The following is a 19,618-nucleotide window of genomic DNA, read 5'->3' on the forward strand; positions in this document are numbered from 1 at the left end:
TTACAGTTCCCCCACATTAGGTGCAGTACAGTTCCCCCACATTAGGTGCAGTACAGTTCCCCCACATTAGGTGCAGTACAGTTCCCCCACATTAGGTGCAGTACAGTTCCCCCACATTAGGTGCAGTACAGTTCCCCCACATTAGGTGCAGTACAGTTCCCCCACATTAGGTGCAGTACAGTTCCCCCACATTAGGTGCAGTACAGTTCCCCCACATTAGGTGCAGTACAGTTCCCCCACATTAGGTGCAGTACAGTTCCCCCACATTAGGTGCAGTACAGTTCCCCCACATTAGGTGCAGTACAGTTCCCCCACATTAGGTGCAGTACAGTTCCCCCACATTAGGTGCAGTACAGTTCCCCCCCACATTAGGTGCAGTATAGTTCCCCCCCACATTAGGTGCAGTATAGTCCCCCCCCCCCCACATTAGGTGCAGTTGTCAGGATCCGGGTTGGCGGAGGGTGAGGACACTGGAAGTGGATCCTCTGTACCAGAGAGGTGATGGCGTGGGCCATACCAGGGGAACGGAGTCTAAGGGGTTACTGGTATTCACCAGAGCCCGCCGCAAAGCGGGATGGACTTGCTGCGGCAGGTAACCCCCAGGTCGTTCCTCCCAGTAGCAACTCAACTTCTCTGGCGGCTGAGATGGCGCGGTACAAAAGGACAAGGCAAGGCAAGGTCAGACGTAACAGAAAGGTCAGGGCAGGCGGCAAGGTTCGTAGTCAGGGGCAACAGCAGAGATTCTGGAAACACAGGCAAGGACACACTGGAACGCTTTCACTAGGCAACAAGATCCGGCAGGGACAGGAAGGGGAAGTGATGTTTTATAGGGAAAACAGTGATTGGACTAGATTGGACCAGGCACCAATTAGTGGTGCACTGGCCCTTTAAATTTCAGAGAGCCGGCGGGCGCGCGCCCTAGAGAGCGGTGCCGCGCGCACCGGGCAGGGACAGAGGAAGGACGGAGCAGGTGAGAAGAGACATGGGATGAGATCCGTGAGCAGGCACGTCCCGTCCCGCGGATCGCATCCCCCCCGGTGACAGGGTAGCAGCGCTCTCGGTCAGCAGCGCTGACTGGAGCGCTGCAAGCAGAGTAACGCCGCGAGCACTCCGGGGAAGCAGCGGGACCCGGAGCGCTCGGCGTTACAGTACCCCCCCCCCTTGGGTCTCCCCATCTTTTTGGAACCCAGAAATCTACGAATGAGTTCCTTGTCAAGGATATTGACCTCGGGTTCCCAGGACCTCTCTTCGGGGCCACAATTCTCCCAATCAAAGAGAAAAAATCTTTTACCTCGGACAACCCTGGAGGTGAGGATCTCTTTCACAGAGAAGATATCAGAGGATCCAGAGACAGGAGCAGGAGGAATGACTTTGGGAGAATAGCGGTTAAGAACAACAGGTTTGAGTAGAGAGACATGGAAGGAGTTAGGAATACGGAGAGAGGGGGGCAGATGAAGTTGGTAAGAGACAGGGTTGATTTGTTTTTTGACTTTGAAAGGCCCTAAAAATCGGGTGCCCAACTTGTAACTTGGTACACGGAATCGAATATACTTAGCAGAAAGCCATACCTTGTCACCAGGGGAAAATACCGGAGGAACCCTTCTCTTTTTATCAGCATGCGCCTTCATTCGAGATGAGGCCAGTAGAAGCGACTTTTGAGTCTCACCCCAAATGGAAGAAAAATCTTGCGTCAATTCATCAACGGCAGGAACCCCAGAGGAAGTGGGGATAGGGAGGGAGGGAAGCGGGTGACGGCCGTACACCACAAAAAATGGGGATTTGGAAGAAGACTCAGAGTTTTTAAAATTGTACGAAAATTCAGCCCAGGGCAAGAGGTCCACCCAATCGTCTTGGCGAGAGGAGACAAAATGTTGCAGGTAGTCACCAAGTATCTGATTTACTCTTTCCACTTGACCGTTGGATTGAGGGTGGTAAGCAGAAGAAAAATGTTGTTTGATTTTTAATTGACTGTAGAGTGCCCTCCAAAATTTAGAAACAAACTGGACGCCTCTGTCTGAGACGATGTGCGTGGGAAGCCCGTGGAAGCAAAAAATATGAAGAAAAAATAGTTTCGCCAATTGAGGCGCAGAAGGAAGACCCGGCAGAGGAACAAAATGAGCCATTTTAGAAAAACGATCAACGACCACCCAGATTTTTGCGGGAAGGCGGCAGATCGGTGATGAAATCCATACCAATATGGGACCATGGCTGTTCAGGTAAAGGTAAAGGAAGGAGGAGACCTGCCGGCTTCTAGCGTGGAGTCTTGTCACGGGCACAGGTAGTACAAGCCTGAACAAAATCAGTCACATCCTTCTGCAAGGTGGGCCACCAATAGTGTCTGGAAATCAACTGCTCCGACTTCTTGACACCAGCATGTCCGGCCAAAAGAGAGGAATGACCCCATTTAAGAATCTTGTGGCGAAGGCGTGGAGGTACAAAGGTCTTCCCTGGAGGAACTTGCACAAGAGTGGTAGGAGCGGAGGAGATGAGACACTTAGGAGGTATGATGTGCTGTGGAGGGGCTTCAGATTCTGAAACATCGGTGGAACGTGATAGTGCGTCAGCTCTAACGTTCTTGTCGGCTGGACGAAAATGAATTTCAAAATTGAAGCGGGCAAAAAACAATGTCCATCTAGCTTGGCGAAGATTTAATCGCTGGGCAGTCTGGAGATACGATAAATTTTTATGGTCCGTGTAAATGATGATGGGATGCAGGGACCCTTCTAAAAGATGTCTCCACTCCTCGAGTGCCAATTTAATAGCTAAAAGCTCAAGATCTCCAATCGAATAATTTTTTTCTGCAGGAGAGAAGGTCTTGGAGAAAAAGCCACACGTGCGATTTTTCCCAGTAGTGGTCTTTTGAGTTAAAACGGCACCGGCACCAACAGAAGAAGCATCAACTTCAAGGATAAAAGGCTTCGAGTGGTCAGGCCTGGACAGAACAGGTGCAGAAGTGAAGGCAGCTTTGAGCAGGTTAAAGGCCTCCTCCGCAATAGATGGCCAGGACCTCCGGGTTCGCGTCTTTTTTGGTCAATGCTACAATAGGTGCAACGATGGTGGAGAAGTGGGGAATAAATTGACGATAGTAATTAGCGAACCCGAGGAAGCGTTGGATAGCTCGCAATCCAGAGGGGCGTGGCCAATCAAGAACCGCAGAGAGTTTGACAGGATCCATTTGAAGGCCTTGGCTGGACACAATGTAACCCAAGAAAGGTAGACTACTGCGTTCAAAGAGACACTTTTCAATCTTAGCGTAAAGGTGATTTTTGCGTAGGCGTTGTAACACCTGACGGACATGGAGGCGATGTTCCTGAGGGTTAGAAGAAAAAATAAGAATGTCATCCAGGTAGACCACTACACAAGTATATAGCAAGTCACGAAAAATCTCATTGACAAAGTCCTGGAAAACTGCTGGGGCGTTGCAAAGGCCGAAAGGAAATGACAAGATACTCAAAATGTCCGTCACGGGTGTTGAATGCAGTTTTCCACTCGTCTCCTTCACGTATACGGATAAGATTATAAGCCCCTCTTAGATCGAGTTTGGTAAAAATTTTCGCTCCCCGCAGACGGTCAAACAGTTCAGAGATAAGGGGGAGTGGATAACGGTTCTTAACGGTAATTTTATTTAAACCGCGGTAATCGATGCATGGGCGTAGGGTTCCATCTTTCTTAGCAACGAAGGAGAACCCTGCTCCAGCAGGAGACGAAGATTTTCTGATAAATCCTTTTTTTAGATTTTCTTGAATATACTCGGACATGGCTTGGGTCTCTGGGGCAGAGAGCGGATAAATCCTGCCACGCGGTGGAGAAGTACCAGGAAGCAAGTCAATAGGGCAGTCAAAGGGTCTGTGTGGTGGTAAGACCTCTGCTTGCTTTTTACAAAAAACATCAGAAAAATCCTGGTAAGCCTTAGGCAGGCCTGGCAGAGAAGAAGCGATGGTTACTTGACTGATGGGTAAGGTCTTAAGGCATCGCTGGTGACAGGTAGGACCCCAACTTCTAATGTCCCCAGAAGACCAGTCGAGAGTAGGAGAGTGGAGCTGGAGCCAAGGCAAGCCTAGTAGAACTTGAGAAGTACAGTTGGGAAGCACAAAAAATTCAATCTCCTCATGATGGAGGACACCTACGTTCATGCGCAAGGGCACTGTGCGATAGCACACGGTACAGTCCAGATTCTGTCCGCTGACAGAAGAAATGAAGAGGGGCTTCATGAGACGGGTCACAGAGATGTTGAATCTGTTGACTAATGAGGCCTCAATGAAATTTCCTGTTGAACTTGAGTCCAGAAAGGCCACGGCAGAAAAGGCAGATTTAGCAGGCAAAGAAATCCGTACAGGAATAGTTAAGCATGGAGAGGTAGAATCCACACCCAGTAACGCCTCTCCCACGTTTACTAGGTGCGTGCGTCTTCCCAGACGCGGAGGACGAATAGGACAGTCCTTCAGGAAATGCTCGGAGCTCGCACAGTAAAGGCAAAGGTTCTCATTCCTGCGGCGAGTCCTCTCAAGTTGGGTCAGGCGAGACCGATCCACTTGCATAGCCTCCTCGGCGGAAGGCACAATCACAGGTTGCAGCAGATGCTGGAAGAGAGGTGTTGGGCGGGGAAACCGCCTGGTGTGAACGAGATCCTTTTCTTGGCGTAGCTCCTGTCGCCTTTCCAGAGAATAAGCTGACCATGAATGCCACCTTAGACCGTTCCGTGGGAAACTGGTCAGCCAATAGCTCCAAGTGCAGAGAACATTGGGTCAGGAAGCCACGGCACAACTTAGAGTCCCCATCAAACTTATCCGGAGGAGAAAGACTGACTCTGGTGCTGGAAGCGGCAGCTTGCAGTTGAGGAACTGGCGGAGAAGATGGCTGTAGAGGCAGAAGTTGCTGAACCATTGCAGTCAGTTGTGACAACTGATGTCCTTGTTGGACTACTTGTTGAGACTGTTGGGCCACAACGGAGGAAAGGTTTCCAAGGCTAGGTAGCGGCACCTCAGCGGAATCCATGGCCGGATCTACTGTCAGGATCCGGGTTGGTGGAGGGTGAGGACACTGGAAGTGGATCCTCTGTACCAGAGAGGTGATGGCGTGGGCCGTACCAGGGGAACGGAGTCTAAGGGGTTACTGGTATTCACCAGAGCCCGCCGCAAAGCGGGATGGACTTGCTGCGGCAGGTAACCCCCAGGTCGTTCCTCCCAGTAGCGACTCAACCTCTCTGGCGGCTGAGATGGCGCGGTACAAAAGGACAAGGCAAGGCAAGGTCAGACCTAGCAGAAAGGTCAGGGCAGGCGGCAAGGTTCGTAGTCAGGGGCAACAGCAGAGATTCTGGAAACACAGGCAAGGACACACTGGAACGCTTTCACTAGGCACTAGGCAACAAGATCCGGCAGGGACAGGAAGGGGAAGTGATGTTTTATAGGGAAAACAGTGATTGGACAAGATTGGATCAGGCACCAATTAGTGGTGCACTGGCCCTTTAAATTTCAGAGAGCCGGCGCGCGCGCGCCCTAGAGAGCGGTGCCGCGCGCGCCGGGTAGGGACAGAGGAAGGATGGAGCAGGTGACAAGAGACATGGGATGCGATCCGTGAGCGGGCACGTCCCGTCCCGCGGATCGCATCCCCTCCAGTGACAGGGTAGCAGCGCTCGGTCAGCAGAAGCAGCGGGACTCGGCGTTACAGCAGTATAGTTCCCCCCACATTAGGTGCTGTATAGTTCCCCCCACATTAGGTGCAGTATAGTTCCCCCACATTAGGTGCAGTATAGTTCCCCCCACATTAGGTGCAGTATAGTTCCCCCCACATTAGGTGCAGTATAGTTCCCCCCACATTAGGTGCAGTATAGTTCCCCCCACATTAGGTGCAGTATAGTTCCCCCCACATTAGGTGCAGTATAGTTCCCCCCACATTAGGTGCAGTATAGTTCCCCCACATTAGGTGCAGTACAGTTCCCCACATTAGGTGCAGTACAGTTCCCCCCACATTAGGTTCTGTATGTTTCCCCACATTAGGTGCAGTATAGTTCCCCCCACATTAGGTGCAGTATAGTTCCCCCACATTAGGTGCAGTATAGTTCCCCCACATTAGGTGCAGTATAGTTCCCCCACATTAGGTGCAGTATAGTTCCCCCCACATTAGGTGCAGTAAAGTTCCCCCACATTAGGTGCAGTATAGTTCCCCCACATTAGGTGCAGTATAGTTCCCCCCACATTAGGTGCAGTATAGTTCCCCCCACATTAGGTGCAATACAGTTCCCCCACATTAGGTGCAGTACAGTTCCCCCACATTAGGTGCAGTACAGTTCCCCCACATTAGGTGCAGTACAGTTCCCCCACATTAGGTGCAGTACAGTCCCCCCCACATTAGGTGCAGTACAGTTCCCCCCACATTAGGTGCAGTACAGTTCCCCACATTAGGTGCAGTACAGTTCTCCACATTAGGTGCAGTATAGTTCTCCACATTAGGTGCAGTATAGTTCCCCAAATTAGGTGCAGTATGTTCCCCACATTAGGTGCAGTATAGTTCCCCACATTAGGTGCAGTATAGTTCCCCCACATTAGGTGCAGTACAGTTCCTCCCACATTAGGTGCAGTATAGTTCTCCACATTAGGTGCAGTACAGTTCCCCCACATTAGGTGCAGTACAGTTCCCCCACATTAGGTGCAGTATAGTTCCCCACATTAGGTGCAGTATAGTTCCCCCACATTAGGTGCAGTACAGTTCCTCCCACATTAGGTGCAGTATAGTTCCCCACATTAGGTGCAGTATAGTTCTCCACATTAGGTGCAGTACAGTTCCCCCACATTAGGTGCAGTATAGTTCCCCCACATTAGGTGCAGTACAGTTCCTCCCACATTAGGTGCAGTATAGTTCCCCCACATTAGGTGCAGTACAGTTCCTCCCACATTAGGTGCAGTATAGTTCCCCACATTAGGTGCAGTCACTGAGGACAAGCGGGGCTCTGTAAACTGGACAGGCCCCCCCCCCCCCTCCAATCCTCAAGTGGAAAAACAAAGACACATCCCCCCACCCCCGCGCGCATCTCCCACCTGCCAGCTAGCTGTTGGAAGACTAAACTCCCAGCATGCTCTTACAGTGAGGACATGCTAGGAGTTGTAGTTCTACCAGCTAGCCAATGGGAGGTAGATGTGGGCAGATGGCTGGGGAGCGGAGCTTCACAAAAAGTTGTACAAAAAGTAGCAGTTTGCGCCTTTTGTGCACCTTTTTTTAAAATGCTACAGCACGTTTTGTAAGCCAGATCTGACCTGGCTTAAATTTGTGACTTTTTTAAGGGGGTTTGGACTGGGACCAAAAATACACTCTGACATTTAAGAATAAGCAGTCCATTTTTTTTTTTTTTTTTTTTGTGGGGTCTGAATGCTGGGACCTCCACCAATCACCTCACTTCAAGTTGCTCTCCAGCTGTTGCAAAGCTACAACTCCCATCATGTCTGGAGCCTCAGGCATTATGGTATGAAGGCCACAGATTGGAGTACAGTGTCCCCATCATCACTGCAGGACTTACAAATTACAGCAGTCAGGAGAATACACAATGATATCAGTGACTACAGCTCTGATAGGACAGTCAGGAGAATACACAATGATATCAGTGACTACAGCTCTGATAGGACAGTCAGGAGAATACACAATGATATCAACAACTAAAGCTCTGATCGGACAGTCAGGAGAATACACAATGATATCAACGACTACAGCTCTGATGGGACAGTCAGAAGAATACACAATGATATCAGTGACTACAGCTCTGATAGGATAGTCAGGAGAATACACAATGATATCAACAACTAAAGATCTGATGGGACAGTCAGAAGAATACACAATGATATCAGTGACTACAGCTCTGATGGGACAGTCAGGAGAATACACAATGATATCACTGACCTGAGTGATGTCTTCTCTGTTGTCGTTCCTTTTCCTCTGGTCCAGACGCCAGGTCTTCTTCCAGCTCCACCTTCTCTGCAGAGTCTGAGGCCCAAACTTCATTGTCTCCTCACTATGGCAGCAGATCCTCATCCTCTGTATGATGACAATAATCATTATAATACTGCCAGATACTGTGCCCTGAATATAATACTGCCACACACTGCGCCCCAAATATAATATTGCCACACACTGCGCCCTGAATATAATACTGCCATACACTGCGCCCCGAATATAATACTGACACACACTGCGCCCCGAATATAATACTGTCATACACTGAGCCCTGAATATAATACTGCCATACACTGAGCCCTGAATATAATACTGCCATACACTGCGCCCTGAATATAATACTGCCATACACTGCGCCCTGAATATAATACTGCCATACACTGCGCCCTGAATATAATACTGCCATACACTGCGCCCTGAATATAATACTACCATACACTGCGCCCCGAATATAATACTGTCATACACTGAGCCCTGAATATAATACTGCCATACACTGCGCCCTGAATATAATACTGCCATACACTGCGCCCTGAATATAATACTGCCATACACTGAGCCCTGAATATAATACTGCCATACACTGAGCCCTGAATATAATACTGCCATACACTGTGCCCTAAACATAATACTGCCATACACTGCGCCCTAAACATAATACTGCCATACACTGCGCCCTGAACGTAATACTGCCATACACTGCGCCCTGAACATAATACTACCACACACTGCGCCCCAAATATAATACTGCCATACACTGCGCCCCGAATATAATACTGTCATACACTGCGCCCCGAATATAATACTGCCCCACACTGTGCCCCGAATATAATACTGCCCCACACTGCGCCCTGAATATAATACTGCCATACACTGCGCCCCGAATATAATACTGCCCCACACTGCGCCCTGAATATAATACTGCCATACACTGCGCCCCGAATATAATACTGTCATACACTGCGCCCCGAATATAATACTGCCCCACACTGTGCCCCGAATATAATACTGCCCCACACTGTGCCCCGAATATAATACTGCCATACACTGCGCCCCGAATATAATACTGCCGTACACTGCGCCCTGAATATAATACTACCATACACTGCGCCCTGAATATAATACTACCATACACTGCACCCTGAATATAATACTACCATACACTGCTCCCTGAATATAATACTACCATACACTGCGCCCTGAATATAATACTGCCATACACTGCGCCCCAAATATAATACTGCCATACACTGCGCCCCAAATATAATACTGCCATACACTGCGCCCTGAATATAATACTGCCATACACTGTGCCCTGAATATAATACTGCCATACACTGCGCCCTGAATATAATACTGACACACACTGCGCCCTGAATATAATACTGCCATACACTGTGCCCTGAATATAATACTACCATACACTGTGCCCTGAATATAATACTGCCATACACTGCTCCCTGAATATAATACTACCATACACTGAGCCCTGAATATAATACTGCCATACACTGCGCCCCAAATATAATACTGACATACACTGCGCCCCAAATATAATACTGACATACACTGCGCCCCGAATATAATACTGCCATACACTGCGCCCTGAATATAATACTGCCATGCACTGCGCCCTGAATATAATACTGCCATACACTGCGCCCTGAATATAATACTGCCATACACTGGACCCTGAATATAATACTCCCACACACTGTACCCACTGAATATAATACTGCCATACACTGTGCCCTGAATGTAATACTGCCATGCACTGTGCCATAAACATAATACTGCCATACACTGAGCCCTGAATATAATACTGGCACACACTGTACCCACTGAATATAATACTGCCATACACTGCGCCCTGAATATAATACTGCCATGCACTGTGCCCTAAACATAATACTGCCATACACTGTGCCCTGAATATAATACTGCCATACACTGCGCCCCGAATATAATACTGCCATACACTGCACCCACTGAATATAATACTGCCATACACTGCACCCACTGAATATAATAGTGCCATACACTGTGCCCTAAATATAATACTGCCATTAGTCTTTGGATTAGCCTTTGGATAGGGGATAAGTTATAGATTGCGGGGGGTCCAAGCATTGAGACCCCCCACGATCTCCTGCACGGGGGCCCAGTCATTATGCCAGAAGCCGACGTCTGACCCCACAGGAAGCCATGGTCGGCGCGCTCCCTCCATGTATCTCTATGGAGTATACGGAGGGGTGTGTCGGCCGGCACTTCGTGCGGGGTCGGCATACCTCTTTTCCAGCTGACTACCAAGGCCTGTACTGGAGATCGCGGGGGTCCCAGCGCTTGGACCCCCCCACAATCTATAACTTACCCCATATTCTTTGGACCCCGCATCTATCAATCATGCATATACACCTCCCCCTTATCCTTGGTTTCCTCAGCCTCACACCTCCCCAAACCCCCCATCCTTGTTATCCTGACCAACACCCCCAGCCTCCCCCCCTTCAATCATAAATATAAACCCCCCTCATCCTTGGTCCTAACCCCCAGCCTCCCCCCCATCAATCATAATTATACACCCCCCTCCTCATCCTTGGTCCTAACCACCCAGCCTCCCCCCCCCATCAATCATTAATATACACCCCCCCTCATTCTTGGTCCTAACCACCCAGCCTCCCCCCCATCAATCATAAATATACACCCCCCCTCATTCTTGGTCCTAACCCCCCAGCCTCCCCCCCATCAATCATAAATATACACCCCCCCCCCCTCATTCTTGGTCCTAACCCCCCAGCCTCCCCCCCATCAATCATAATTATACACCCCCCTCCTCATCCTTGGTCCTAACCACCCAGCCTCCCCCCCATCAATCATAAATATACACCCCTCCTCATCCTTGGTCCTAACCCCCAGCCTCCCCCCCATCAATCATAATTATACACCCCCCCTCCTCATCCTTGGTCCTAACCACCCAGCCTCCCCCCCATCAATCATAAATATACACCCCTCCTCATCCTTGGTCCTAACCCCCAGCCTCCCCCCCCCATCAATCATAATTATACACCCCCCTCCTCATCCTTGGTCCTAACCCCCAGCCTCCCCCCCATCAATCATAATTATACACCCCCCTCCTCATCCTTGGTCCTAACCACCCAGCCTCCCCCCCATCAATCATAAATATACACCCCCCCCCCTCATTCTTGGTCCTAACCACCCAGCCTCCCCCCATCAATCATAAATATACACCCCCCCCCCCTCATTCTTGGTCCTAACCACCCAGCCTCCCCCCATCAATCATAAATATACACCCCCCCCCTCATTCTTGGTCCTAACCCCCCCAGCCTCCCCCCCATCAATCATAATTATACACCCCCCTCCTCATCCTTGGTCCTAACCCCCAGCCTCCCCCCATCAATCATAATTATACACCCCCCCCCATCAATAATACATATACAACACCCCCCTCTCCTCAGTCTTACCTTAATCACACGCAGATCCGTCCCGCGCTCAGCAGCAGTTCCGGGCTCCCAGCTTCATGGCGTGAAGACGCAGGGGGGGGGGGGGGGAATGACGCCGCACGTGACTCCCCTGTGCTCCCAGGGCTACGGACAGACAGAGTGGACAGGGTGGCAGACAGAGCGGGCGGATACAGACCGGAGCGGGCAGCACCCCCTGGACTGCGGACCTGGCCGCCCCGAAGCGGGCACTTGGTCCGCCTAGTTATAGAGCCGGGCCTGCAGACGGCCTATGCTGCCACCTGTGCAGCCCGCTGGTCCTATTTTCATGTAGGGGCCTGGAGCCCCTACGTTAATCCGGCCCCAAAGTGGCCCCAGGCCCAGCGGCCCATCGGGATAGATCCCGGTGGGCCAGTCCGGGCCTGTCTGGACCAGAGAGGTAGATCTGAGGATCATCAGATTTAAGGATAAATTGGAGAGGAGCAATGGTGTTAAATTGAGGGCCACAGAGGGGATAATGCAGTAGTCCAAGCAGGAGATAAGGACCAATGAGGCGAATTCGAGAAATGTTTTTGAGGTGACAGCGGCAGGAGGTGGTGGGTGTCTGAATGTGTGGTTGAGAAGACTGTGTCGGAGGTGACCCCAACACAGCCAAAAAGAGGGGTGCCATTGACTGTGATTGATAGATTATGGGGGTCATCGGCCTAGAGATGGAACTTGAACCCATAGGACTCTATAATCCCTCCCAGGACAGGAGTATAGATGGCATAAAGTAGGGGCCCCAGGACAGAGCCTTGGGGGGGGGGGGGGGGGGGGGAGTCCAACAGTGAAAGGGTGTGGGGCTTCTACCTAATGGGGGTGGGGGATTCTCTACCTAACTACTGGGGACTTCTATCTAATAAGGGGGATTCCTTAGTTCACTACTGGGGGCTTCTACCTAATAGGGGAATTACCTACCTACCAACTGGGGGCGTCTGTCTAATATGGGGGATTCCCTACCTTACTACTGGGTGCTTCTGCCTAATAGGGGGGATTTCCTGTCTGACTACTGAGGTTTTCTACCCAATATGGGGGATTCCTTAACTAACTACGGGAAGCTTTCATCTAATAGGGGGTTTTCCTACCTAACTTCTAGGGACATATCTTAATTATGAGTGTCAGTGAGGGCCTCATGTGTGACTTTCACAGTCTAGAGCCGCCTCTGCTGTCACATGACATTAAATAAAATAATTAAAATGAAGTATCAGGAAACTTCTCCCCAAGCTCCTTGTCGTTGGTCTTGTAGCCCACTCCAGCCTTGTGTAGGTCACCATCTTGTCTCTGAGATCCTTGGTCTATGGTATGCTGGAGAGTTTGCATCTAATCAATAACTTGCTTCTGTTTACAGGGGTCTTTTAATATATATCTCTCCCTTTAAGAGAGCACTCTTAACCTCAGCTCCTTTCCTGTATAAGAGAGTGCTCCTAATCTCAGCTCCTAACCTGTATAAGAGAGCACTCCTAATCTAAGCTACTTACCTGTATAAGAGAGTGCTTCTAATCCCAGCTCCTTACCTGTATAAGAGGGAGCTCCTAATTTAAGCTACTTACCTGTATAAGAGAGTGCTCCTTATTTTAGCTCCTTACCTGTATAAGAGAGTGCTCTTTATTTCAGCTCCTTACCTGTATGAGAGTGCTCCTAGTCTTAGCTCCTTATGTATATGAGTTCTCCTAATCTCATCTCTTTACCTGTATAAGAGAGTGCTCGTAATCCTCGCTCTTTACCTGAATAAGAGCCTGCTCCTAATCTAGGCTCCTTGCCTATATAAGAGGGTTCTCCTAATTTAATCTCCTTACCTGTTGTTACGCCGAGCGCTCCGGGTCCCCGCTCCTCCCCGGAGCGCTCGCTTCTCTCTCGCTACCGCAGCGCTCCGGGCAGCTCCACTGACCCGGTGCGCTGCGATACCGTCTCCAGCCGGGATGCGATTCGCGATGCGGGTAGCGCCCGCTCGCGATGCGCATCCCGGCTCCCGTACCTGACTCGCTCTCCGTCTGTCCTGTCCCGGCGCGCGCGCGCGCGCCGGGTCTCTGCGATTTAAAGGGCCACTGCGCCGCTGATTGGCGCAGTGGTTCCAATTAGTGTGTTCACCTGTGCACTCCCTATTTATACCTCACTTCCCCTTCACTCCCTCGCCGGATCTTGTTGCCATTGTGCCAGTGAAAGCGTTTCCTTGTGTGTTCCTAGCCTGTGTTCCAGACCTCCTGCCGTTGCCCCCGACTACGATCCTTGCTGCCTGCCCCGACCTTCTGCTACGTCCGACCTTGTTTCTGTCTACTCCCTTGTACCGCGCCTATCTTCAGCAGTCAGAGAGGTTGAGCCGTTGCTAGTGGATACGACCTGGTCACTACCGCCGCAGCAAGACCATCCCGCTTTGCGGCGGGCTCTGGTGAATACCAGTAGTGACTTAGAACCGATCCACTAGCACGGTCCACGCCAATCCCTCTCTGGCACAGAGGATCCACTACCTGCCAGCCGGCATCGTGACAGTAGATCCGGCCATGGATCCCGCTGAAGTTCCTCTGCCAGTTGTCGCCGACCTCACCACGGTGGTCGCCCAGCAGTCACAACAGATAGCGCAACAAGGCCAACAGCTGTCTCAACTGACCGTGATGCTACAGCAGCTACTACCACAGCTTCAGCAATCATCTCCTCCGCCAGCTCCTGCTCCTCCTCCGCAGCGAGTGGCCGCTTCTGGTCTACGACTATCCTTGCCGGATAAATTTGATGGGGACTCTAAATTCTGCCGTGGCTTTCTTTCCCAATGTTCCCAGCACTTGGAGATGATGTCGGACCAGTTTCCTACGGAAAGGTCTAAGGTGGCTTTCGTAGTCAGCCTTCTGTCTGGAAAAGCTCTGTCATGGGCCACACCGCTCTGGGACCGCAATGACCCCGTCACTGCCTCTATACACTCCTTCTTCTCGGAAATTCGAAGTGTCTTTGAGGAACCTGCCCGAGCCTCTTCTGCTGAGACTGCCCTGTTGAACCTGGTCCAGGGTAATTCTTCCGTTGGCGAGTACGCCGTGCAATTCCGTACTCTTGCTTCAGAATTATCCTGGAATAATGAGGCCCTCTGCGCGACCTTTAAAAAAGGCCTATCCAGCAACATTAAAGATGTTCTGGCCGCACGAGAAATCCCTGCTAACCTACATGAACTCATCCATCTTGCCACTCGCATTGACATGCGTTTTTCCGAAAGGCGTCAGGAGCTCCGCCAGGATATGGACTTTGTTCGCACAAGGCGTTTTTTCTCCCCGGCTCCTCTCTCCTCTGGTCCCCTGCAATCCGTTCCTGTGCCTCCCGCCGTGGAGGCTATGCAGGTCGACCGGTCTCGCCTGACACCTCAAGAGAGGACACGACGCCGCATGGAGAATCTCTGCCTGTACTGTGCCAGTACCGAACACTTCCTGAAGGATTGTCCTATCCGTCCTCCCCGCCTGGAAAGACGTACGCTGACTCCGCACAAAGGTGAGACAGTCCTTGATGTCTACTCTGCTTCTCCACGTCTTACTGTGCCTGTGCGGATATCTGCCTCTGCCTTCTCCTTCTCTACTATGGCCTTCTTGGATTCCGGATCTGCAGGAAATTTTATTTTGGCCTCTCTCGTCAACAGGTTCAACATCCCAGTGACCAGTCTCGCCAGACCCCTCTACATCAATTGTGTAAACAATGAAAGATTGGACTGTACCATACGTTTCCGCACGGAGCCCCTTCTAATGTGCATCGGACCTCATCACGAGAAGATTGAATTTTTGGTCCTCCCCAATTGCACTTCCGAAATCCTCCTTGGACTACCCTGGCTTCAACTCCATTCCCCAACCCTGGATTGGTCCACTGGGGAGATCAAGAGTTGGGGGCCCTCTTGTTTCAAGGACTGCCTAAAACCGGTTCCCAGTACCCCTTGCCGTGACTCTGTGGTTCCCCCTGTAACCGGTCTCCCTAAGGCCTATATGGACTGACTTTGCGGATGTTTTTTGCAAAAAACAAGCTGAGACTCTACCTCCTCACAGGCCTTATGATTGTCCTATTGACCTCCTCCCGGGCACTACTCCACCCCGGGGCAGAATCTATCCTCTGTCCGCCCCAGAGACTCTTGCTATGTCTGAGTACATCCAGGAAAATTTAAAAAAAGGCTTTATCCGTAAATCCTCCTCTCCTGCCGGAGCCGGATTTTTCTTTGTGTCCAAAAAAGATGGCTCTCTACGTCCTTGCATTGACTACCGCGGTCTTAATAAAATCACGGTAAAGAACCGCTACCCCCTACCCCTCATCTCTGAACTCTTTGATCGCCTCCAAGGTGCCCACATCTTTACCAAACTGGACTTAAGAGGTGCTTATAATCTCATCCGCATCAGAGAGGGGGATGAATGGAAAACGGCATTTAACACTAGAGATGGACACTTTGAGTATCTGGTCATGCCCTTTGGCCTGTGCAACGCCCCTGCCGTCTTCCAAGACTTTGTTAATGAAATTTTTCGTGATCTCTTATACTCCTGTGTTGTTGTATATCTGGACGATATCCTGATTTTTTCTGCCAATCTAGAAGAACACCGCCAGCATGTCCGTATGGTTCTTCAGAGACTTCGTGACAATCAACTTTATGCCAAGATAGAGAAATGTCTGTTTGAATGCCAATCTCTTCCTTTCCTAGGATACTTGGTCTCTGGCCAGGGACTACAAATGGATCCAGACAAACTCTCTGCCGTCTTAGATTGGCCACGCCCCTCCGGACTCCGTGCTATCCAACGTTTTTTGGGGTTCGCCAATTATTACAGGCAATTTATTCCACATTTTTCTACCGTTGTGGCCCCTATCGTGGCTTTAACCAAAAAAAATGCCAATCCCAAGTCTTGGCCTCCTCAAGCGGAAGACGCCTTTAAACGGCTCAAGTCTGCCTTTTCTTCGGCTCCCGTGCTCTCCAGACCTGACCCATCTAAACCCTTCCTATTGGAGGTTGATGCCTCCTCTGTAGGAGCTGGAGCGGTCCTTCTACAAAAAAATTCTTCCGGGCATGCTGTTACTTGTGGTTTTTTTTCTAGGACCTTCTCTCCGGCGGAGAGGAACTACTCCATCGGGGATCGAGAGCTTCTAGCCATTAAATTAGCACTTGAGGAATGGAGGCATCTGCTGGAGGGATCAAGATTTCCAGTTATTATTTACACCGATCACAAGAACCTCTCCTATCTCCAGTCTGCCCAACGGCTGAATCCTCGCCAGGCCAGGTGGTCTCTGTTCTTTGCCCGATTTAATTTTGAAATTCACTTTCGGCCTGCCGATAAGAACATTAGGGCCGATGCTCTCTCTCGTTCCTCGGATGCCTCGGAAGTTGAACTCTCTCCGCAACACATCATTCCTCCTGACTGCCTGATTTCCACTTCTCCAGCCTCCATCAGGCAAACTCCTCCAGGAAAGACCTTCGTCTCTCCACGCCAACGCCTCGGAATCCTCAAATGGGGTCACTCCTCCCATCTCGCAGGTCATGCAGGCATCAAGAAATCTGTGCAACTCATCTCTCGCTTCTATTGGTGGCCGACTCTGGAGACGGATGTCGTGGACTTTGTGCGAGCCTGCACTGTCTGTGCCCGGGATAAGACTCCTCGCCAGAAGCCCGCTGGTTTTCTTCATCCTCTGCCTGTCCCCGAACAGCCTTGGTCTCTGATTGGTATGGATTTTATTACAGACCTACCCCCATCCCGTGGCAACACTGTTGTTTGGGTGGTCGTTGATCGATTCTCCAAGATGGCACATTTCATCCCTCTTCCTGGTCTTCCTTCAGCGCCTCAGTTGGCTAAACAATTTTTTGTACACATTTTTCGTCTTCACGGGTTGCCCACACAGATAGTCTCGGATAGAGGCGTCCAATTCGTGTCAAAATTCTGGAGGGCTCTCTGTAAACAACTCAAGATTAAATTAAACTTTTCTTCTGCATATCATCCTCAATCCAATGGACAAGTAGAAAGAATTAACCAGGTCTTGGGTGATTATTTACGACATTTTGTTTCCTCCCGCCAGGATGATTGGGCAGATCTTCTACCATGGGCCGAATTCTCGTATAACTTTAGAGTCTCTGAATCTTCCTCCAAATCCCCATTTTTCGTGGTGTACGGCCGTCACCCTCTTCCCCCCCTCCCTACTCCCTTGCCCTCTGGTTTGCCCGCTGTAGATGAAGTGACTCGTGATCTTTCCACCATATGGAAAGAGACCCAAGATTCTCTTTTACAGGCTTCATCTCGCATGAAAAAGTTTGCCGATAAGAAAAGAAGAGCTCCCCCCATTTTTGCTCCCGGAGACAAGGTATGGCTCTCCGCTAAATATGTCCGCTTTCGTGTCCCCAGTTACAAACTGGGTCCACGCTATCTTGGTCCTTTCAAAGTCTTGTGCCAAATTAATCCTGTCTCTTACAAACTTCTTCTTCCTCCTTCTCTCCGTATTCCTAATGCCTTTCATGTCTCTCTTCTTAAACCACTCATCATCAACCGTTTCTCTCCCAAGTTAGTTTCTCCCACTCCTGTCTCCGGTTCTTCTGACGTCTTCTCAGTGAAAGAGATACTGGCCTCCAAGACGGTCAGAGGAAAAAGGTTCTTTTTGGTGGATTGGGAGGGCTGTGGACCTGAAGAGAGATCCTGGGAACCTGAGGACAACATCCTAGACAAAAGTCTGCTCCTCAGGTTCTCAGGCTCTAAGAAGAGGGGGAGACCCAAGGGGGGGGTACTGTTACGCCGAGCGCTCCGGGTCCCCGCTCCTCCCCGGAGCGCTCGCTTCTCTCTCGCTACCGCAGCGCTCCGGGCAGCTCCACTGACCCGGTGCGCTGCGATACCGTCTCCAGCCGGGATGCGATTCGCGATGCGGGTAGCGCCCGCTCGCGATGCGCATCCCGGCTCCCGTACCTGACTCGCTCTCCGTCTGTCCTGTCCCGGCGCGCGCGGCCCCGCTCCCTAGGGCGCGCGCGCGACGGGTCTCTGCGATTTAAAGGGCCACTGCGCCGCTGATTGGCGCAGTGGTTCCAATTAGTGTGTTCACCTGTGCACTCCCTATTTATACCTCACTTCCCCTTCACTCCCTCGCCGGATCTTGTTGCCATTGTGCCAGTGAAAGCGTTTCCTTGTGTGTTCCTAGCCTGTGTTCCAGACCTCCTGCCGTTGCCCCCGACTACGATCCTTGCTGCCTGCCCCGACCTTCTGCTACGTCCGACCTTGTTTCTGTCTACTCCCTTGTACCGCGCCTATCTTCAGCAGTCAGAGAGGTTGAGCCGTTGCTAGTGGATACGACCTGGTCACTACCGCCGCAGCAAGACCATCCCGCTTTGCGGCGGGCTCTGGTGAATACCAGTAGTGACTTAGAACCGATCCACTAGCACGGTCCACGCCAATCCCTCTCTGGCACAGAGGATCCACTACCTGCCAGCCGGCATCGTGACACCTGTATAAGACAGTGCTCCTAGTCTTAGCTCCTTACCTGTATAAGAGAGTGCTCCTAATCTCTGCTCCTTACCTGGATAAGAGCGTGCTCCTAACCTAGGCTCCTTGCCTATATGAGGTTGCTCCAAATTTCATCTCCTTACCTGTATAAGAGAGTGCCCCTAATCTCAGGTTGTTACCGGTATAAGAGGGTGCCCCTACTCTCTGCTCATTACCTTTATAAGAGAGTACTCCTAATCTCAGCTCTATAACTGTATGAGAGTGTTCCTAATCTCAGCTCGTTACCTGTATAAGAGTGCTCCTAATCTCAGCTCTTTACCTGTATAAGTGTTTCTAATCTTAGTTTGTTAGCTGTATAAGACAGTGCTCTTCATCTCAGCTCTATAACTGTATAAGAGAGTGCTCCTAATCTCAGCTCTATACCTTGTGATAAAGTGGCAAGGAAAGGGTGGATTTCCTTTGCTCCCTTTGGAGAATCTCTCACCTGCGGCTTAATGAATGAGGCAGCAGGGACGGGAGGTGTATATAACATGGAGGCTCAGTCTAATCTGGGCTCTCCCTTGGAAACAGTATGCTGGCTGTTAAAGGGAAACACACAGGGCCTTGTTGGAGGCACACAGCCGGAGCTGTGAGTGGCCCAAGTTCGAGTGTGAACTGTGAGGAAACAGGTTGCAGGGGCACATGTTTTTACTGGATGAGGGAAGCTCACCAGTTGGTAGACAGGGCATGCTGAGAGTTCTAGTCAGCGACCAGACAGTCTAGGACTTTATT

General features: G+C 50.6%; 1 protein-coding gene across 1 annotated transcript in view; it reads right to left on the reverse strand.

Moving 5' to 3' along the window:
* The window catches only part of LOC130297986 (uncharacterized), a 60,517-nt gene that overhangs the window by 21,681 nt on the left and 19,218 nt on the right, over window positions 1–19,618 (reverse strand). The window lies entirely within an intron of this gene.

Source organism: Hyla sarda (genome assembly GCF_029499605.1).
Source record: "Hyla sarda isolate aHylSar1 chromosome 1 unlocalized genomic scaffold, aHylSar1.hap1 SUPER_1_unloc_14, whole genome shotgun sequence".
Classification (NCBI taxonomy): Eukaryota; Metazoa; Chordata; class Amphibia; order Anura; family Hylidae; genus Hyla; species Hyla sarda.